Below are 23,416 nucleotides of genomic sequence, written 5' to 3' on the forward strand. Positions count from 1 at the left end.
GGTGCTTGCATTCTTGGTGACTGCAGTTAGTGTTTTTATTTATAATTTGTGCAGTGCTGCTTTAAATATTTTATTATCCAAAATGCAAATGATCTCCTTTAGCTTCCCTTTGTGGACGAACCTGTTTGCTTGACTTTCTGTATGTGTGTCATCTTTCCAACTGACATGTAGCAGTGTGGGATCTCACATTTGGATACTTCTCACTTGGCGCCGTGCTCATCCTTCCACTTGCATTTTGAAGAGTAATTTCATATTTTCTTCTCTATCATTTTGTTTGCCAGCATGGATGAGAGCCATTCCTGGAAGGGGGTGTGCATCGGAGCTGGCACCGAGCGAACCACTGGCATAGGGAAGAGAAGCTGTTCCTGTGTCAAGAAGGCTTGGGCATGTCTAGGTTGTGCCGCCTATTCCACTTTCAGCTCGTTGCCAAAATTCTGTGTGCTCCCTTATGCCAAGACCTATTGAGAGAGAGACTGTCTGAGAGTGTGTGAATTTATAGATATTTAATAATCGAGCAGATAATTTCCATAGTAATTGCCTTACCTAGGGTGAGGGAAGAAAGGGAAGGTACGCGTACGTGTTGCATACTTTACACTCGACTATAACCATGAGTTGACTTCCAACCTGAGCGTGACAGGTGAGGGATTTTTTGGTTTGTTTGTTTGTGCTCTGGTTTTTGTTTGGGGGAAAATTTGTGAGGAGTGGTTTGTTTGGCTTAATTGATGCAACACAGGGTTCTTCCAAACCAGCCTCCTCATCAGAAATCTTTGTGATGAGAAGCTTACTGTAATAAGGGTTTATTGCGCACAGCTCTGTTAATGTAGCATGTTGGTGAGAGTGTGCCACAGACACTCCTCTACGTTTGAGCTGAACATGAATCTTTCAGTCCTAGCTGGTGAGCCATGACTGTTTAGTTTGAGCTAAAGCAGTTTGTGTTTTTAGCTGTAGCTCTTGGTTAGTCATTACAGTGGCTAAAACTAGACTCTCTTTTTTTGGCCCTGCTACGAGAAGGTGAGTTGGGGTAAGACGTTAGGTATAGGTACGTGGGCTGTGACAAGGATAAATATTTACTGCAAAGTTACTGAAATAGTTTATAGTGGCATTTGTTAGATGAATTTGCTGAAGCTGCTGATTTTTTCCGAAATGTCAACAGGAGATGATGCTGGCTCCAGCCTTGGTGAGCTGGGCAGGTACCGCACAGCCTCCTCCCAGCTGCGACCTGCGGCAATGAGCTGTGGTCCCTCCGAAGAAGACCCAGAGACGTGGGATCTAGGAGGGGAGCTTAAGAGGCATCGCGTAGCTGACACCTGAGCGCGTTTCCAGATGAAGTTAACGTACCATCTGGATCGCTGGAGGAGCAGTGATCTACTGGCTGCTTTGTCCACTGTCCTCAGTTGTCCTTTCGCCATTCAGAAGTTGCTGTTCTTTCCTGGGGGATTTTTAGGTAAACTTCAAAATAGTTTTATAGTTTTGATGTCATCATTATCCTTTTGGTTATTTAGGCACTTCTCCTCTGGAAGACTCAATCTCCATCTTGTCACAACAATTTTTGCCATTTTGGCAGCCCTGAAGTCTAGGGAAACAAGGAGAGACTCTTCTGTCATTCTTGGTACAAAGCTGCTGTAACTCTGATTTCTGTGCAAGACTTAGCTGCTGTGCTAACACCATGTCAGCTGCCTGTAATTACTGGTGAGGCAGCATATGACTATCGTTCCATCACCCTAGAGCTCACCAGAGCTACATGGACAAGGCAGAGAGGCAAGCATGGCCATTTTACCCAGTACTGTGTGCATGTTTAGCAGTGCGTTCACCTGTCAGCTGGGAGCACTGGGCAAAGCACTGGAAAGGAGGACTCCCAAAAACCCCATCCAGACCTCAAGGCCAAGTGAACAAACAGCAGATAAGAGGTGGACTGTGAAACAACTGCGTTTTGCAGAACTTCAAAATGATTTTGAACAGTTGTAGTCTAGTCACTGACTCATCCCTTCCTCCCCCTTTTCACTTTTCCTGCCACTCCATGAACAGCATGTGAAAGCACTGAAAGAAAATAAGAATCTTAAACTCATAAACATACCTGCCTCCCATCTGGCACTCATCCCAGCAGCCTGGTGATCTCCTTAGTTGTCCAGCAGATAGTTGAAAAACAAGAGTCCTGTGAAGATTCGCATGTCACCATATCCCTGCCAGATGGCGGTTAGTAAAACATGGGCAAATTGCATTGGCTCTGCTTCCATCATGACAATCACAACAGAAACACTACAGTATTGCAACATCGCTATTTTTTAAGCTAGGAAAATGAAGGGACTGTAAAGTAGGGCAATTGTGGAATGCTAAACACCACTTAAACCTAATTGCAATGAAGTAAGTAGACTCTGAAGGGTACAAAGCACTGCTGAAGGCGACCCACAGGTTTTAGCCTCTCGCTCTAGGAGTACGGGGGTGAGCTTCAGGAAGACGGCAGTGGGCATATTTGCCTCACCACTCTGTTGAAAAGCTCTTGCCAACTTTAATTCCATTTTTAATCCCATTTTTACTGAATGGCCATTCTTAATTTGATAAGCTTTTCAGTCTTCAGACTCCATCAAAAAGGGAACAGAACTGGACCATAAGGCTTGAGCAAGTGTTTCTAAACCAGGACACCAAGAGACTCCCTATTTCATAAGCATAAGCGATTTGTGGTAATAATGGCGTAGAAAAGAGAGAAACTTCAGGATGCAGTAGGAAGTCAGGCTGCTGCTAGTATCATGTGCTACAGTAAAATGCCTTGACAACTCAGCTAGAGATTTGTACCCCATTTAATTAACTATACCCAAAATGCAAAGGACAATCTGCTTGCAGCCACTTGGTCCCATGCTCTTTCTGACATTTTTCAGACCTACCTTTGAACCGTGACTTAGTAAATAAGATACTTGAATCAGTGTGTGCACGATCCTCGTGTTTCAGGGATAGGGAGCAACAACCATCTCCCCAGACACCTACTTCCAGCCGGTACAGAAAACCATTTTCCCTTAGGTGGGAGGAAGCTGGCCACTGCATGTGGGAGCCTGATGTGATGCTCTGGGCTGTTGCTCAGGATCTCGTCTGTGCAGATCAGAACATCGTGGGGCAGAGCACTGGCTTTCTGCACCACAGGGAGCCAGCCAGTGCTTGGTGCAGGGATGCGGTACTGACCCAGTAATGTGCCTTAGTGTTTGAGGTAGCAAAAGGCTACCGTGAGGGAGCATGGACAGCTTTTGCTATTGACTTGCAGTCCTGTTAATGCCCATTCTGACTGAAGAGCCATCCTTCCTTTCTCCTCCCAGGCCCCCGGCTCCATCCTGAACAATTTGTCTTGGCTGGTATCGGTAAAAAGTCACAAAACTGTCAGAACTTGTGGAGTTATCCAAAGACCTTTGAGCCTCCATAGTCTTGCTGGTTAGTAGCTAATTTGTGACTGCAGGCTTTCAGCAGGCATTTGAGTTCCTTCTGAACCATCCACAGGTAAAAACACTGTGGGGAATGACTTTGGCAGAAGTGTTGTACAACCCAAAATTCGAGATCAGCCTAAGATAAAGAATTCAATCTGACAAAGGTACTTATTCTAGTGTTTGGGTCTGTTTTAGGAAAAAGTTCCCATTACCCTTGTGCTTATTTGAAGCTGTGAACAACTCCCTTCAGTCCAATTTCAAGGATAAAAGCAAGTAAGCGGGTAGGCTGAAGTGCATTCCCTGCTCAGAGTAAATGCATGGCAGACGGGGAAGCTGGCAAGGTGTGTGCCTCTGCTGGCTGGAGAATTGGCTTTGTTGCTTTGGATTCATTTTAGGTCAGGTATATGGGGAGAGGGTTGGGTTTTTTAGCCCTTTGATGAGTCAGAAAGAAGTCAGGCAGCTGCAAGGCTGTTCTGCTCTCAGGTAGCTTGAGTGCCATGGGTTTCAGGAGAGCTGCAATGCCCAGCGCAGACCCTGCCCCAACTTTTACAAGTTTATTTACTATATACTTGGTGACACCAGCCAAAGATTTACAAAGCCTTCTACAAGCACCACAGGAACTCAAATGTAATTAATTTAAAACCTGATGTTTGGTTTACAGCATTTATATGTTTGCTTGCATTCAACTTGCTGTCCTCTTAACCACAGATGCATTTCACATTTCTGCACTGCTTGTTCTGCTGAGCGACCAGAGAAAGACCAAAAATCTTTAGCAACATTTTTTAAATTATTGTACCAATTTTTGGTAACTGTTTTTCTCCTTGAATTTATGATCTAAGTTACCTGGCACTGTCCCGCTTCAGTTGGTAATGTTGGGGTTAGTAGCTGGGCTTCAATCAGTATCCAAGAGTTATTCTGTAGCAGCAGTTCAGCTTATTGCTGGCTGGAGGAAAATGGGGGATCTCCTCCAAACCAAAACTTTTTACATCACGTCTTAATTTCTTTCCATTTCTTCCCCTCTGCCTTTTATTCTTTTTTCTTGCCCTCAAGCCTTATCCCCTTCTCTCACCGTTGCTCTTAAATACGCCTGTTCCCCTCAGGTTTTGACCTCGCGCAGGCAGTAAGCGCAAAGCCGTGTTATTTGGAGTGAAGTAACACCAGTAGTCAGGAAGGAACAATGTAGTTCAGGCCAGATAAAATAAATCTTGCATTTCCTGTCAAGAAACTGGGCCAAAAGCAATGATGAGAGACAGAGGGGGCAAACCACGCGGCTCAAAACTAGAGACATATGGGTTAGAAACAACCGCAACCCTCGCTTAAAAACAGAAAACAAAAAGCAAAGGCATTGGATGAAAGAGAAACAATACCAGCTCCTCAGCAATAAAAACCGCACGACGTGGGGTCTAGCCAGCTTCCAAACCCATCACATGTGCGGCACAAGTGGGGTCTGAATTTCCTGCTACTGTACAAGATATTAATTGTCCTTTGATTAATTTATTTAATTGATGCTTCATGTTGTAAATTAGAGAGCTGATCTTACTCCGACCGACTTGTTTCTTTACCAAACTCTCTTCCAGACCCAAGGAGACGTGCTGATTAGAAGTTGTTGCTACTTTTGTTGTGTTTTAGTAACTCTCCAGCTGGTTTGCATAGTAGTGAAAATTACAAAATCATGTAGGTTTTGTAACTGCGACTCCCTTATCCCAACAGTCAGCTGGTCCTCCAGCACTGCTGGTGCAAGTGGATATCAATGAGTGTATGGGTAAAGGGTTCAGGATCGGTCCCCAAACCAGTGAGAGTTTTGAGCGTGTCTGTATAGAAAAAGGTCTGTAGTACACCACCAAACTACAGAGTTAAGATTTGGAGGATTTTTTTTTATTTTCTTCCTGGAAAGGATATTGATGTGTGTGTGGAGAGTGATGTCATCTGAGGAGCATCCCAACAAGGCAGAAAGTGAGGCTGGCGGCTGGGGCTTTTTTGGATGGTTCCCATGGGGGGCCAGTGTTGGATCCTGATCACTTTGGGAGACTGAACCGCAAGCAACACACCAGGTGGTGTAAGAATGTTTAAATAGACATAGCACTTTTCATCTTTAAAGTACTGTGCAAAGATTAACTAATTAGATTGTTTTTCCTCCTCCTTAGGAAGAGTTGGCAAAATAGTGGTCAAGGAACAACTGGGGATATGATTTATTTAAGTGCTGAAATGCTTTGTAGAAAGTCCCTCACAGGAGGCCATTAGGAAAATGCGGTTACTTTAGGATGTGATGAAAAGTCCTTTGTGGTGAAGAGGCGGGAAGCAAAGAACAATCAGTTTTATTGTGGACAAAGGTAATATCTGAGCACCTCAGTTATGAGAGTTCAAAATAGGTCTTGACAACTTCTTGGAGATGCAGAATTTTCTATTGTGAAATGTGTTTGGATGAATTAAGTACAAAGGGGGGAGATTTGTGAAGTGCTCTGGGAGAATTTGTCTGTTTTCAGAAGTCAAGTTGAGTGGGGGCAGAGGAGACTGGAAGGATGGAGCTCCTTCTTCTGTCCTCCTAGAAGAAGGTTAGGTATTGACTTGAGGAGGGCATATTATGCACCTGTCTTCTGACTTAAAAAAAAAAAAAAATTAAAAATTAAAGCCCTCAGAAGGTGGCATGAAAGGACACAAAAGGAGGGGGGGCTGTTTGGAGCAGGAGTAACTTAAGCTAGAAATAAGCAGCAGCAGCATGTGAATGTGTAGCGGACAAGTCTCTGTGCCCCGTTCTCCTCTGCAGAGGCAGTGAGAGTGCCCCACGGGGTGCAGAGTGCTCCCAGGGGTGCCGAGGGAGCTGCCCCTTGCCCAGGTAGCCCAGGAAGGGGGATCGCAGCAGGGCTTGTGCGCAGTACAGTCCCACCGCGGCCTGCCGTGTGGGCTTGCCTGCGCAGACAAGCCCAGGGTTTGATCATCGCCAAAGTGAACATCCTGACGGAAAGCTTAACTGATCTGACACACAACTCCAGCCACAGAGTTGTCTAGCAGGATATCAAATAGCAATATATTCAACCAGTGAACCACTGTGTTAGAACAACACATCTTCAAAACAAACTGAGCACGCCCTGCAGGTATCCTTGTTTCTAGGTATTTCTGAAAGCTCTCCTCACTTTCTTAACCCTTTAAGGTGCCATACATCCAGCACAGATGGAGAACTTGCACGGAGGCATGCCCTTTGCCTGGTTCAACGTGATAACTGCATTGTGCTGGTGGGATTTTCTTTGCAGTTTTAACAGGACATAGTTGCCCGCTCGTTTCCCACCGCTGTGTGTTGTGAGCTGGTGGGGGTAAAAGGAAGGGAGGTAACACTTTAATGGGGAGTGATATGCAAATGCCAGGCGTGGTATTTATACTTCTGTAAAGTTCTCTGCCACTTATGAAGTATAACATAAAAATGGTTCAGTAATGATAACTGAATGCTCAAAAATTGGGATGTTAACATTACTGTATCATTGGAATAAAATAAATAAGGCACCTTTGGACAATGGGTTTATAGCTTCTTTTCAGAAAAGAATAACGCCAGATTTCTAGCTGAAGCTCTAGGTAGGTCAGAGAAATTTGCATCTAGAATAGGATCTTTGATTCTTAGAGCTTGAGGGCATCTAGATCTGCAGTTACTTAGGCCCATTTTTAGCTAAAACCTGAATTTAACTCAGACTCATTTCGGATTGAGTTAGCTTGTAGCTGACTAGCATGTGTATATGTGTGCTACAGCAGGGCTTGAGGATTAAATTATCACACCACGTGACCTCATCTGTATTAGGTGCCTAAATCAGGAGCCAAAGCCACCTGTACAGTATAGAGACGGGCAGGCTCACCCAAAGGGGCTTCAGAGCAGCTATGCTAGGAACCTCTGTTGACTCTGAACAGTTAGATGCCTGAAGTTAGGTGGTGTGATGACCCTTTTGGGTGCCTGGTGAGTGACCTTTGTCTTTCGAGTTCAGTTTTCAAAGGACCAAAACAACATGAGAAACTCTAGGCTTGCACTGGAACCAGGAATTGAAGAACCTGAAGCACAAGATTTCCTCTGATTTAAAGAACAAGAAGGATCTTGGATAATGATTTTGAATTTCAGTGTTGCCTATAGCAGAGTTCAACATGCATTCCTGATCAAATTCAGGATTAAATTCTCATTTTGAATGTGCACATCTGTTAAAATATTAACTCGTTATATATTAGAATTTTCCAGGTTTCCTGGCAAGTCATGCTCAGGATGAAGTCTTTCCAACTGTATGTATTCAAGGACATGTTTATATATATATGGGTTTATACAAACACACACACTCTAGACTGTGTGTAGGTGAGAATGTTTTTACAAAGAAAGATTCTTCCAAATTATTTATTGCAAGTGACAGTAGCAGTCCCCTGCATTTAGATTGCCTCAGTGAATTTTTAAAAGATCCTGTTGGACCAAAAAGCGTTAATGTTTGCTCTGTCTTTGGCATTCTTTAAAATTTACTAGTGAAAAAAGTTCCAGGTTCCAGAAGTAAAATTTCATCATGCCATGAGGCTCGGTTCAAACCTGGTGGTGATACAAGCCTATGAAAGTCACCATTTCACTTCCATTGCCGTTGTCTAGGAAGCATGTCACAGCGTCACAACGTCAACCAAACAGGGGCGTTACAAGGAGCTGAGCCCAGCAGGTAACCAAACCACCTCCGCTCCTGCAGCGCATACCAAACTAGGACTTGCCAGAGCAGCTCTAACAGGATGGGGGAGCATGTGCTCTCTCACCCTCCTCCCTGAACATCCCATTTCACCTTCCTGTCCCTGCCTAGGCTGGCATTGGCCGAAGTTTCCCCAGCAATGTAGCTGGGAAATGGGAAAAAGTGGTGAGGTCTCCTGGCTACAGACCAGACCGTACCTTATTTTCTGCAGACTCCAGCTCGTACTCTGAAGCTCAAATGGTAGACTTCTGTGCGGAGGGGCAGAGGCTAAACCTTGCCAGGGAGGTGTGATTTGGAAAGCTTCAGCAGTTGTATGTAATATATTTAGCTTTTATCTTCTTTTTTTTTTCCCTTTAGAAAAGGAGGAAAGTTCATGCAAAAACAATGTTTAAAGCAAATTGCAAAGCCAAACATTGACAATTAAGGCCAAATTCAGGTTGCCCCTCCAATCACACTTCTGCCCTTTTGTGTGAATGCCCTGTGATACACTTTGGAACTGCAAGAACCTGGGCTAGTTTTCCCTCTTCAGTGCAGAAGATCGGCACACAACAGGACAGAATTAATGGGCGAGTTGAATAGCAGTATTTCCTAACTTCGAAATGCTTGACTTTAACCTTTTCTTTCCAACGTTTTTTGAATGTATGCTCTGTTGTTATTGATTTCAGAATAAACACTTCACTAGATCCAAAGAGAGATATTTGTCTCGTACAGCTTCTCTGAAGTTACTGGTTTCATCAGGGCTGAATTTGGCCCATTACATCTAATGAATTGTATATTCCAAAATCAATATTAATAAAGCCGGGTGCTCTTTTTAAATAGATTGTAGACATTCATATAGTCTGTGTAAAGTTCATATGAAATGATACTTGCCTATTCTTTATTCATCCTTTTGGTTAATAAATAATCCTTTAGCTTTTCAGTAGTTGGTTTCTGGGATCCTGTTGGACGTCTGTATTTATCATTTAGGAAGCCATCACCAGTAAATCTTTCTCTCGTCAGTTTTTTGACAGAAAGCCCAGGGTTTTCAGGATTATTGGCTACTTCTCATTGTGTTTGGGGTTTGTTGTTTTTTAAAAAATATATTTATAACCTATTCTATTGGTGAGTTGCAGTTTGTCAGTTGCGAAGTTGTTTAGCAAAACATACGGCATCAGTGAGGCACTGAAAAGGAAAATCAACCATCCACTTGCTGAATCTCTGCATTTGCTGTGAGGCACCGTTTCATCTGGGGGATATGAGTGACTCACAGAGGTTGGAGGGACTCATAATTTCCATACTACAGCACAATTTGCTAGGATTTTCTGACTTTTGTATTTATCATTAGAGGCAACATTACACAATGTCAAAGAAAAAAACCTAGCCTTCATAATGTGCTTTCCTGATTGTAAATGGGGCTGGATATCCTGTACTGAAATGTCAGGTTAGATCCTTTGTAAACTCTGAAGCCTGCTCTCAGAATAGAACACTTCTGGAGTGTATTAAATTGGTGTTAATTGAGAAACACATATGCCAATGACATTTTAAGCTACGCTAAATAAAACCAAACCTTTAGCAGGTCCCTATCACAGAGAGATCCTGAGATTTCACTGAACCTGCTGCTGCCGTCATCTTTTTTCCATCTATGCATATGTTGCTTGCAATGATATATGGTAACTCCTGATGCAAATACCACTCATGCTGTTACAGCTTAAAAGGCCCAGAAATAGAACGCAAACACAATGTCTCGTTTTTTCTGCTCCACGTTATAAAAACCTATGACCAACAGCCTAAAGTTTGATTCCTTTTCCCTGCAGTTTTCACACCAGCTGACTTCAAAACATACGTTTAGCACTGCAAGTCATAAAAAATTCATCGTCTCTTTCTTTTTTTAGGGGGACTAATTCTGCAAGTGTCTCAGGGTTCTCTGGCTCCTGTTGCAGCTGAGCCACAGGTCAGCACTTCAGGAGGGGCCCCCGTCCTCAGGCGACTCAGTGCCCAGTATATTCACTGACTCCACTTCCCCGACATGGCTGGCCCCTGGATCAGGCCCTAAGCATATTGGTAAAGTACATGCGCTTTATCTTAAGATAAATAAAGCCATTTGAAAAATGCAAAGCAAAATTGGGGTTGAAGTCCCAATTGTGTCAATATACTCATGGGATGTGGCAATATTTTGTTGCACGTTTGATTTGTTACAGAAAAGAAAGGGCAGCCTGGAAGTTACCTAGGGCTGGGTCTTGGCAGTGCTGGCCACACGGCAGCTGAGCAGAGTGGTGGCGAAACCCTGCTCTAGTGCAACCACACAAACTCTCCCAAGCTGGCTTTGCAGGGCTGCTCTTGTTAGAGCATCTGCCTTCTGCTGTGCGTTAGGGCAAGAGGTCAAGAGCCGTTCATGAAGAGTCTGGTACCATTAAGCTGGTGTGATACAGCTATGAGTAAAACTCTCACTGGCAGCTCATTGATTTCCAAGTGATAAAGCCCACTACTGCTATGTCACTCTGTAACTTTTTGCCTTTGAACCAAAAAAAAAAAAACCCAGATTTTTTCCTCTAATAGCTCATGCTTTTTTTTTTTTTTTTTTTTTGACAAGTAGAAGTACTTTTGAAGGTGCCTTGTATCACTACTGTGCAGTGCACTGTAGGACCTCTCTGGGTGAGGAGATGACTTGCGGCTATCTCCTGACTATGTCCTGAAGGTGCTTAGGTTTATTTCTGACTCACTGCCTTTATGACCATAACGTAATAGGCAATAAACCCTTGAAAAGAATTTGGTGTCTATAAAACCCAGACTTGTAGGTGCCTGGCTCCTAAGTGGAGGGGAACAGGGGTCTCTTTCCAATTGCTGCCCCCAGGCGTAGTCATGGGGAGTACCCGGCACCTGCCTGATGCACAGCTTGAAGGAGCAGCGAGGGGGATGCTCCACTCGGGATGGGTGCTAAGCTGTTGCGATGTCCCTCTTATCTTCCTGTGGCCCCCAATAAAACTTGATTTCTTTACTGTTCAGTTTCAGAAGTTCGTCATGCATGCTAGCAATCTTCTTCCCAACTTACCCTTATTTCTGGTGTTTCAGATGGGGCCTTTGGTTGTGGGAAATCTGGTGGAATTGCATCAGTGGGAGTGTGTCATCACCTGGGACATGGTGAACCGGTAGCTGTGCTCCAGGTCCCAGTAAGCTGGATGTTGGCCTGTGGTGTCTGTCAGGAACAAGGACTGGGGTTTATATTTCTAGTTATCTGATAAATGCAAACAAATGAAGCCATTTATTTTTTGAAGAAATACCTTCCTTCCAAGCCTTCTCTTCTATGAGAAGTATTAGAGTGAGTGTTCGGTAGTTTCTAATTCAGGACTTGTATTTTTCAGGTCAGTCAGGTTTTCCTGTTCTTATTTGTTACGTACAGTACAACACCTGGGATTCAAGTGATCCTGCAAAGACAGTAACATCTTTATTTGCATCTCACAGATGAGAAAACAGAGAGTGATCGAGTGCTTTGCTAAGGCCAGATAGGACAACGGTGGTAGGAGGAGGGAGGACTCTCCTACTGCCCATTTTGGGCATTGCCTGTCCAACCTGTCTGTCTGTCCATCCTTCCTCCTCATGGCGCAGTGTGCCACCACTGTCCGTTGGAGCAGCTCAGGAGCGCAGGAGACTGGCACACTGTAGTAACTAGCCAACTGTTTGCCGCACGGTCTTTCATAGGGTAGCTGCATGCAGAATTTGATTATAACTCACTGAATGTCCACTTCCTTGTAATTGTTCTTGCTGCCAAGTCTCCCGTTAATGGTGCCATCATGTTGGCAGGACCAGGAGGGCTATGCTGTGCTATCCCAGAGGATCCCTCTTTCCTCCTTTTGCAGGCGGCATCTCTCAGATGCCTTGCAGCCAGAGGGCGACTATGGCGTTACACGCTCAAAGGTGCTCTTATTAACCCCAGACTGGAGACTCCCTTGGGGATGACACTGTAGATGCAGTACTTGGGCTGGTGCAGATTTTAACACAAAATATTATGATCTCTCTGTCTGCTTGCCCATCTGTGTCTCTCTGTCCATCTATCTAATGGACCTATGCGCGTGCTGGAATAGCTTGGGGAGAGTTGAGGGAGTTCAAGATGACAGAAAAAAAGGTCAATTTTTGTGTGCGTGCACGCATTACTCCAGCTGACTGATGAGGTGTCTTGGCAGGGTGTTTCAACTTAGAGACACCCCCATCCGTGCAGAGGACATGACCGCTCTTCTTGTGAAACGTGCGTGAGAGTTATTCACCAGAGGTGACTTTTTTACGACTTTCCCGATGATTTGCCTCGCAAATATCTCTAGTTATTCCGCTGGACTTGTTGGAGATAAGTGTGGTATGCGTGACGGGGCCGAGATTTGGTTTGTGTTTAATTGGGACATCTGTACATTCGCACACGTTGTAAAATAGAGAAGCTAACTGTGTGCAGTGGGAGGCTAAGGGGGCTTGAGCATCTTGGGGTGGGTGCACACGTGTAGTGGGGTTGGTTAGATGTACAGTGTGATGAAACAGCTTGGAGATGTTCCGCCTAGCGACTTTTTCGGTGCCAAGTACTCTTTTTTGATTTCAAGCAAGTTTTCATAGGTGAGCTGGAGATTAATTCCCCACCACCACCCCTGGCCACTAAGTTGAGGATTTGATGGCCAGAATGGCGCTGGGGTCTGGAGCTGCTGGTGGGAAGGGAGCAGCCTGGCTTCCAGCAGCAGCCCTGGCTCACAGAGCGACTATTAGGTGGGTGGAAGCCCCTGGTAGGGTTACGGGCCAGACAGGCTATACCAGGGCAGGTCAAGGGGTGAGCTTACTGTTTACTGAATCGGTAAATAGCTAATTATTCAGCCCAGCATCAGGGTGAAACCCCATATGGGATGTAAATCCTCAGCAATTCAATGTTATCTAGCGGGGAACATATTTGAGATCTGTGGATCCCTTGCGGTAGCGAAGGGGAGCTCTCTGCACTTTAAAACCTTTTAGGGTCATTGTACGATACCGCGGAGCCATTAAGGAGCCCTCACGTGCCAGAAGCATTTTAACAGGCCCAGTGTTGGGCACTTAATTGTGTCAATAATTATTCACGCATTAACACCAGCTCCTCCTTAAAGTGTGTACTGCAGTGACTCATTAAGTTATTACTGGTATTCATTACCAGTAAAATTAGCCTTTTTTTTCAAAGTGTAAAACTTATGTTTTATAGAAAAATATTGCTAGGAGTGCAACAGCTTTGCGCTACTCCCCACTTGGTGCGCAGGAAGATGAAGCAATAATTTTTTTGTTCAAAAAGAGGCCCTCAAATTAGAAAGAATCTTGTGTGCTTTTTTCCTCTCCCCCCCCCCCCTTCTCTCTTTGGTGGGTTTTACGTACTTAAAACTGGGGTAAGGGAGAAACTACATTCCTGCCTGGCTTTGACTGTCAGTCCTGTGTGTGTCCATGCTCTTTTCTGGTATCACAAGTGAGAAAGATACCCGATGTCTTTTGATTAATAAAGTGTTAATGTATATGCAGCTGTCTTTATGTTAAATGCTTCATGGTGCACTTTGTTTCTTAAAATGCTGATCATTTACAGTGAGCGTGTACAGTATATATGCCTGGAGGGAGAGCAATTGTTATACAACTCTTTAATCCAAACCATGATTAAAACCCCTTTTGTTCCTCCCTCCCTGCATTACTCCAGCCTATCATCTTCTCTGAGAAATCATTTGGCAAGTAGATACGTGTGTATTTTAAGAGAATAACTCCTTTTAAAGAATCCGTTTTGCTTTTGTTCTGCTTTTAGAACTTAGTTTTTTGCATTTCAATATACAGCGCTGTTCAAAAGGCGTAGGAGGGTCATACCCATTTTTTGCGTGAATAAGGTATAATTGAAATACGATGTATGCAGATATCATGACTTCTACAGCAATTATCCAGATTGTTTGTTTAGTGGGAACATACTTTCAAGTAGGGGTTGGTCAGTGGCAATCATGTTGCATGACACAGCTGAGGGAAATGACAAAGAACATGTAAAGTCTCGCACTGTGAGATTTTACGTTGCGCCGAGAGCGTCTACTAGGGAGAATCATTAGGAATTTCGAAGGTGAGGGCCGCGGCGGTTTCAGAGAGAAATGTAAAGGAGGAGGGGGAGGCTGGTGCTTAGATCTTGGGGAGAGGCTGGGGTTTGGCATTCAGTTTCATGTGGAGACCAGCAGTTAATGTGGCCCTTGTTGAAACTTGAAACAGCTCTATTAGTAGCTTGATTGGGGAGAGGAGAAGAGACCAAGAGTAAACAAAATTGTGCGGTCTGGAGATGGGCTTAATTGTGCACAATACATCTTGCCTCTGTGCGGCTTATTCTAATCACTCCAAATGGCAACACACACGCTCGCGCGCGCGCACACACACACACACACACACACACAAATTTGATCTGCTCAAGCAGATAAAACTGCTATGTGTATAATATTGCCAGGCTAGAAGGAAAAAAAAAATGGACATCTGTTTAACAATTCTCTATTGTAGACAGGATCATAGAAACACTGTTGCCTGCCTGTCGTGTTCAATCAAAATGAATAAAATGCTGATATATTAAAAAAAAAAATCAGGCAGAAGAGAGCCTTAAAGTATTTGCTTACACTTTTTTTGTTTTCATTTCAGCAGCATGATGAGGAGAGGGAATCCCAGGGGCAGGAAGAGGTTACAGGAACAGTGAAGGGAAGGTTTTGTTTTGTTTTGTGTTGGTTTTTATTCTCCGTACAGCCGAGAGAGGAGAACAGCAGTCGGAACTAATTGTAGCTCGCTCAGGAAAGTCTTCATTAGCACTTGCCACACATGGTTACCAGATGTGCCGAAGAAGGGGTGGGAGGAGGGGGGAAAGGGTATGTGGAGAATGGGCTACATACTTAAACCTAATAATCTGTCTTTTGTTTTCAGGTCTATTGTGTTGGGGAGGGGAAGAAAGGGGAGAGGGAGAAATCCCGGCTGCTTTTGGATGCAGCCAGTCCCTATTAGCTGAATGGCATTCCTTGTCTTGCAGCCTCCTCAAAGGAGGGAAAAACCCCTCAATCATGGCCAAGTAAAGAGGGATTTATTTATTTTTGTAGTTGTTCGGTTTGGGGTTTTTTTTTAAGGCTATCAGTGCAGTGAACATTGAACCCAACTGAAAGTATTTGGATAATCAAACTGGTAAACCACTGGCTGGCCAGCTCATGAATTTAAGCTGGGGTTTTTTGTGAGCTTGTGGGTTCCCAGAGTATCAGTGGGGCTGTCAGTTCAATAGCAGCAGCATCTCCTTAGTTTGCGTGTACTTGGCCAGTGAGTGTGAGATGCAGTCAGTGAAGCTAAGTCCAGCAGGAAGGTGAGAAGAGCTCTGTGGTCCTGTCACTCAGCCCTGAGGTTGTCATCTTGGTCAGATGTTTAACCTTCTGCCTGGTGCTGTTTAAAAAAAAACATAAACAGATCTTCCGTACATAGTGGCCGTCACTGCTGTAGACCAAATCGTGGTCTCACTGCCCACATAGATGATTCTCACAGGAACCAGCATTAATTTTACTGCAGACGTTACCACAAACATCGCTAGTTGCTCCTTAGGAAAAAAGAGCCCCCCCTTCCTCTTCCTTTGAACTGGTCATCTCCAGGGGGATCCTGCATGGCCATCCCCACCGCCTCACCCTGCTTCAGCTTCTTTCCCCTTTCCATCTCTGAAGTCTTCCCACAAAGTGTGTGTTTTTCGTACTGACTTCACCTGTGCTGGGACATCCTCTTTCTTCCCGGAATCCCCTCTTCCAGTGGTAAGAGAACATCACCATGTCCAGATGACAAGGCTTAGATGGCTCTGCGAGCTCTGAATAATCAGCGATGAAGGTTTAATTATGGCACTGCACATGATATCCACAAGATTTGGCACTCTGGTCATGTGAGAGAACAGCACCAGATTAACTTTTTACTAATTAAGCACTCTGTTTCTCTTCCTTCTGGAAACTGCAAGGAGGTATAAACTTGGGAAATCACTTATGTTAAAGCGAAATAAAGACAATCTTAAATAATCTGAGTTGAAGCTAAATCTTGTGGCTCCAGCTTTGTTTTATCCAGCTCAGTTTGCCAGTCTGTAATCTCATTCTGCTTTGGAGCCTGGAAATGTTCTTGCTCACAATCTCAAAGCAGAGCAGATGTTGCATAAATAGAAAATAGGTTGTGTGCACAGCCTAATCTAAGCACAGAAGAAGGTTTGGATGAATGTAAGCTAATCAGGGCACAGATCTGCTGTATGTTGGGACTTAGGACCAAATTTTTTTTTCGGATATATCCTGCCTACCAGATCCCAAATTTGCTGTTTGCTTTTTCCCACTGCATGGCAACTCCCACTTGGAGCTTTTTTAATTTTTTGAGAATAGGATAATGTCTGTCAGCTCAAGCTCACCAAAGCAAATGGCTGATAAGAATTAGTGTATTCCATTCTTTCTTCCATGTTTCACTGACTTCTCCATCCAATGATCTTGTTTTTCCAGGTCCAAATTAAGCAAAGTCTAGGAATTCTCCTTTCAGATTCCCTCAAAGGAAATCATAAAGCCAAATCACTTAGCTGACTTAGTAGTATCCGCCTTTCCTACTGCAGGATTGTAGAGTCTCTTTCGACCCTGTTGAAATTGGTTGGATCAACATAACTAGCATAGGCAGAGTCACTGAGTGTATGGCTTCCATAAAGTATCTTTATTAACTGTCAGAAAGACCCAAGGAAAAGTTTGATAAAAATTAACCTATTTACCATCCCAATTTTGCTGTAGCTGCTATTGCATCAGTTGTTTTCTTTAATAAAATGAAGTGCCATATTTGTAATTTGTATAATGCTATCCCAAATTATTTACACAAGAATGAACTGTGATTGTGCCAACATGCAGTATGCAGAGATAATATCTCCACTTACAATAATTCATGTTTAGAAAAAACTAACACTGCAAACTTGATGTTTCTGTCAAGTTTTCTTACTTCTGGAGATGCATATACGTTTGTTTATTTTTCCAAGTGTTACACACAGAATGAGTTTCACGTGTAAGTGCTATTGCCTTCATGGTGAAATCACAGCCGTGCACAACATGTATCATCATAGCTGATTTTTCTTGTCCTGTATTCCACAGAGATATTAAGTAAAATTTGAAATGGCTATTGATGGCTCAGCTACCTGTGCTCTCCACTCAACAGGTGTTCAGTTACTTGGGGCTTCAGCAGCATTTAGAAGTGCTTTCAGAAATTTGACACACTGAACGTAATTTTAAGACATTCTTCATATTATTAACTTCATTTTTAATTAAGTTAATTATTTGAACATTTTATTAAATTGGAGATGGAAAGCAGAATGATCAGATTTATTTCCTGCTTTTTGTGCATTTCCGCATTGAAGTCAAGGTTTCAGGCAACAAGGCAAATATTTTTATGCAGATGCAAAACTAATCAACCAAACATGAAAATACTCCTGTGGGGTTTCCTGGAGGCCTTGCTGGGGATACTGCAATGCAAATAATATATAATGCAAATAATAAATAATACAGCATAAGTATTATAAGACAGTAGGATTCAGTCAGGGACCGAACGTAATGGGTGATCCACGTGAGCTGGTACTACCATCCTTTTTATGATGCTCAAATTCACATGGTTTTTGCTGCTTGGATCTCCTATCATGCTTTTTTTTACCCTCACAATGTTCTTCTATAATGTACTCCATCAAAATGCATGTTTCCTCACAGATGATGTCATTTAAGCGGAAAAGAATTGTAAATCCTTCTTTGGCCTCCCGTAGTTTTTCCTGGGTAGCTGGCTGAGCTCAAACTACTTCTCTTTCCAGTATCATATATAAGTAATACGATTTTTTTTTTATGTGCATGTCAGTAGTACTCTATGTAATTAGAGAATATCCAGCGCTATTCTAATGCTATGCAGTAATTATGTATGGCAGCATTTTTCTCCCCGTGATTTGCAATTTTTCCAATACAAAACAAGCGCCCGACACGACAGGCAGGAAAGTTTCATTGTAATGTTAGGAAAATCGAGAAAAGCAAGTTTACTGGGGAGAGTACAAATAGCTTTTCTCTTTACCAGGGTAATGACTTGAAGATAGATACGCAGTGCAGCAACATGAGGTCTATCTTTTTGTCACCTCAAAATGACGTTCCCGTGGTGTGCCGTCCGGGAGGAACCTGCGGGCTGCTCAGGGACAGACGCTGGCGCGGGAGATTGCAGCCTGGTTGGTTTGCAGGACCGCGCCATGGGAACAGAGCAGCCTGTTGCTCCCAGCCTGCGCTGACTTCCAATAAGTTTCTGATACTTACAGTGGATTTGCAAGTGGTGGCTCTAACCTGTAGTTTCCAGAAAGGTTTGGGACCCAGTTACCTTCTCTTGTTGGTAATATTGCTACAGCTGAGAGCAGAGCAAGGCTAGATGGAAAGTTAGGTGCAAAGGAAGATGCTGATAAGGTATAAAGTATCTTGGCATAAATACTTGCCCTGATGTAAATACTCCCGCCCCCCCCCCTTTTTTTTTCTTTCTCCATCCCTAAATCTGCTGAGAAAGATATGGGGTCAGATTGATATATTTACGGGTGATCCTTATCTTTTTAATTTTTAATGATTGGGCATTTACAGTTTCATCATACGCACTGGAAGAAACATAACGATGAAATGAGAAGCTTTCCTGACTGAATAAGTTTATTTTTATTTTGTGTTACTTGATTCTGTTTCAGTGACAAAACAGATTAGTTTCCCAACACCATGCCTGCAATTTTATCATCAAGCTTACAATATGTAATGTGTCTTGTAAAGCCCTGTTCTGAGATTGTATGAATGTGTGAGAATCTCTATCTCCACTTATGTAAAAAATTAAATTTTTACTCCAATGAATTGCAATGAAAAACTTGAAAGCATGACATGGGGCCACCCTAAAGAAGTAAGAGAAAGATAAACCAAAAGGATCTCAAATGCACTGGAAGGCATTTGTGTATGTGTTAGAGTCTTTTTTTGTTTCTAAGCATCACTATTTATGGCAAATCTTACGACTTTAAATCGTGGTATGATGACTTTTGGGTTGCTGGGAGGGGCAATACCTAAAATATCCTTCAGACTGTCGGTCCTCTCCAAATGGTTTGGTTTCTCCTATCCCTGAGCTCTGTGCTTCATCCCGCTTGGCCTTTCCCCTTCCCCATGCTCAGGTCCTGGGTCCTGGTAGCGCTCCCTTACCGTGGCTGCAGAGGTCTTGGCTTCTCTCTGGTCCCAGTGAAGCCAAGGTGGCTGGGAGAGTGCAGCACTTCTAGTCCTGCCTTCCCTTCTCCCCTGGGCTCAGCCTCCGTCGTTTCCCTGTGTGTGGAGCATCTTCACTTAGATTTGGCCCTGGGATCAGTGAGTTGTGCTGCAGAGCCAGCCGTCTTTTGCATTAAATTTTAAGGAGAACAAAAAGCAAATGACATAGAGTATAAAATAAGTACTTAAGTAAACAGTTTAATCTCACTTGGGGAAGTTTGACAAAATAATGAAAACATACCACGTGCATATATGTCTGCACATAATCATTGTCGTTGTCGTCGTTTGCTTTTGTTGTCAGCAAAATTAAGCAGCAGAGCGTTTTAGGGAAGCCTCGGCTCGTGGCAGGGACACCTGGCCTTTGCTAAGGCAACCTGCAGCGTATGAGCTGAGCCATGTTGCTCTGCAGAGCGCATTAGTTTTAAGAACAGCCTCTGCATGCGAGCAAGTACCTGTTTTTACGCAACATGAGGATCAAAGTCTCAAATATTCGTTCTTCGGTTTCACCTGAAGGTGTATGGCTTGCCAAATTTCTGCCTGTTTCTGGTCCATGATGGAGCAATGAGAGCACTAGTGCTTTCTAGAGGTAAGGTCATACTGTCATCTGAATAAGAAAAAGAAATTGCGTCCCAACTTGGCTTGTATTAATTTCAAATTCTGTGCAGATGTTTTAGTAGGTTTTTTTCACCAAACAGTGCAACTATGATCTCTTTTCATCAAAAGAAAAGAAGCAGCAGCAACAAAACTTCACATCGGTGCATTATCAATCCTTTGTACCATTAGTGAATTTGAAACAAAATTAAAATTGCTAAAAAAAAGATAACTATTTGACTGTAGGGACAGCTGTTTGTGGGTAATTTCTTGACTTCGGTGAGCAAATTTCTTCCAGTTTAGGAAATTCAGGATTATTTTCATTTTGATAAAAATGGAACATCCATTCAACAGGCAATAAAAGCTGTTTTAAACCTGTTAAATACTATGAAATAGATGTGTACAGCTAATTAAGGTATGTGTTGAATAGTAATTATGTCATCCTGAGGGATTTACAAATAGAGTCTAGTTAAAATTTGATTCAATCTTCTATCATTCACAGAAGGTGCAAATTATTATTCATTTAGCATGCTCTGATTTCAGTTCTAAAGGTAATCCAGAAAAAAGGGAGAGGGATTTCTGTTTTATCAGCATTGTTTAAGAACTAAGATCCCTTAATTATCGCACTGTACCAATAGTCTGCTACCAACTTACTGAAGCAGTCATTCAGCTTTGAAACTAACAATTTACCCTCCAAGCAAAGAAAGATATAAGAAAAAGTGTTTAGTCAGCAAGCAAATGTACCAAATTGTATGTTTTGGCTTTTGTTGGTGCTTATGTTTCTGAGCTGCGCAAATGTGAGTCACTTACACAATACCTTTCAATCAAAGGCATCAAAGCAAAGGAGACAGATTTCACAAGAAAAAGAAGGGGAAAAAAAAAAAGGCAAGAGTGAAATAAGGCTCCATGGGATCCAGTTCTGTCAAGCTTCTGGAACCTCCTTCCAGACTCTTTCTTTTTAGGTAATATGGGTAGACTCTTGGCCTTACTCCTTTGTGTAATTTCTCATCATAGAAACGAAGAATTAGGTAAGATTCCTGATCACCTTGTGAAAGTATTATAGATTCTTTTACAAGGAAGTTACTTTTAATGACTTTAAAACAAAAACTTTACTGTGTTTCTGGATTTATAACAGTAATTGGCAATCCCCATAGTTACCATTAAAGCTGACTAAAATGGAAAAAAAAAATTATAATTGTTTCATGAAATATTTTTATGTCCTGGAATGAAAACTGTATTTTTCAAAGAAATTGTGAAAATTCCTAAGAAGCCAGAAGACCCCAGAAGCTACAGTGGTTGTGGTGGCGTGGTAGAAACAGGTTAAGTTTCTATTCTGCCTGACTCAGAGGTCCAGCCTCTCTAGCTGCTGGGACTTCTCTTCTGCACGTCTGAGCTCTCATGGAAATTTTATTCAAGACTGAGATATTTTCTTGATTTTTTTTTTTTTGTTTGTTTCATTTTAATTATTTAAGTAGGAAAAACCTTTCCCACAAATTATTTTCACTAAACCTATTTCTTCCATTAAAAGAAAAAATCAGACAATAGTCATATTACCAAAGATACAAGACATTACTCCATTTTTTCCATAAACTAAGAACACGTAATCCACGTGGTTACGTTGGCAGTTATTGTTTGGGCTTCTTGGAAAGTAACTTCTAGTGTGCTTAGACTGGATGTATTTGTTGTGTGCTTTTATTGCAGAGAAGTAAATGTTCTCCTGCACTACTTTTCTTTAAAAGTACATGTTTTCCTATTGATATCAGTGGGACTAATTATGTATATTGAACAGCTTTATGGGAATAAGGATCATGTATCCTGCCCTACCTAATGCCAGCCAGTATTGAAGAGGAGCCACCGCTGTGACAGAGCACAGCAGCTGCCCAGCAGCTCTCAGAAATGATGTGCAATTCTTTAAGTCAAGCTTAAGCAAAGGTGCTGGACTTCTTTGGAAGAATTATCCAGAAGTAAAACCTCATTTGCTGTGTTCTGATTTTATCTTTCTAACTGAAGTGGCATTTTGGGTACGGTGAATAGAAGAACCCACGTTATCTTTGGTTGGTTGGGTTGGTTTTTTTTAGAGAGAGACAAATGCGCTTGACATAACTGGTTTTCTCTGCGTGTCCCGTCATATTTAATCTTTTGACACAGCTGCTCACTTACAGTGTGGTTTGGAGTACTACCCACTGAAAAAATGTAGTCCTAATTGTCACTAGGAATTTGGCAGAAAACTATCATATTTATGCTTTTTTTTTTTCCTCTTAGACTGCTTTATAGAAGTGGGTAATATTGTAATAGAAGTGCAAAGTGTTCCCAGTTCTTAGCAAGATAAGAAAATGTTGTTTCTTATCTGTGATTTGAAAAGAGATGAAGGGTCGGTGAGGTAGAGATACATGAAAGCTATTGTGCACTTGGTTGGAGATGCAGAGGAGGAATATCTCTCACCGGCGGCTTGTTTGAGTGGAAGGGAAGAGAAAGGGGCAGCTTCTAAGTGAAGAGAGAGGATTGGAAAAAATGTCAAGTAAAATCAGAGAAAATTGTTGGTTTATTTGTTTAAAGAAATAGGTGCGCAGCTTTGAGGTGGTTACTGAAAAGAAGAGAGCATGTCAAGTTGAGAGTAGCTTAAATGCTTGCCTGCTGTTGATGCTTTGGGATTTATAAAAATTCATAGGCCCCTTCGATCTTTGGAGGTAGCTGAGCGAAGCAAGGAGAATGGGACGGGCTCTAAGCCACCTGCAATTTGGAGGGATTGCATGGAGATACAGGGCAGTCTGCTGGTCCCCAGGTGTAGCTTAGCTGCGTCTTGCCTTGTCTTCCCACCTGCCCCAGCGTAGATGCATCGGAGAGGGAGGCAGTTGTGCTGGCAGTGGTGTGGGGAAGGTTTTAGGCTATGCCTGTCCTCAGCCAAGAGTTAGCTGCTTGGAGGTTGTTTATCTCAGCAGCATATGCAGGAGCTGTGAAGATGGACAAAGTTTGATTTCAGGATGCAGAACGCATGTGCCAGACTTGGTGGTAAGAGCTGATTGGGTGTGCAGCCTGGCCATCCTCAGCAGATTTGTTAGCTGATTTTCATCTGACGTAAGCTACAGGAGCTGCTGGCTACCTGGCCTGTGCTGGCATTTAGGTTGGGAGTGGAGCATTCTCTTGGGTGCCTTGTTTGTATTACAATAGCAGTGGATGATACTGAGCTATTTTTTCTTGACATAACAGTTTTCATCTTGCGTTTATTTGTACACCATTCTCCGATCAGCAAGAGGTGCATGTGTCCTCTGTTGAGAGGAGTAATGACGTCTCATGGGCTTGGAGACAAATGCTATGAAATTAGACCCTAAAATTCACACGTGTGCTAACTGTTGGAGAAAATCTTGTATTTGTTCCTGAATAATTAGAATATGTTGGAAATGTGTGTCAGTCTTTCCTCTCTTAAACTGAAGGCTACAAGCTTAACTAGCTTTAAACATGAAAGTTGAAATTCTTCTATATTCAACTG

At 42.7% G+C, this 23,416-nt stretch overlaps 1 protein-coding gene across 10 annotated transcripts in view; it reads left to right on the plus strand.

Moving 5' to 3' along the window:
• The window catches only part of SOX5 (SRY-box transcription factor 5), a 655,394-nt gene that overhangs the window by 289,752 nt on the left and 342,226 nt on the right, over positions 1-23,416 (plus strand). The window lies entirely within an intron of this gene.

The sequence above is a fragment of the Grus americana genome, chromosome 1, assembly GCF_028858705.1.
Source record: "Grus americana isolate bGruAme1 chromosome 1, bGruAme1.mat, whole genome shotgun sequence".
NCBI lineage: Eukaryota > Metazoa > Chordata > Aves > Gruiformes > Gruidae > Grus > Grus americana.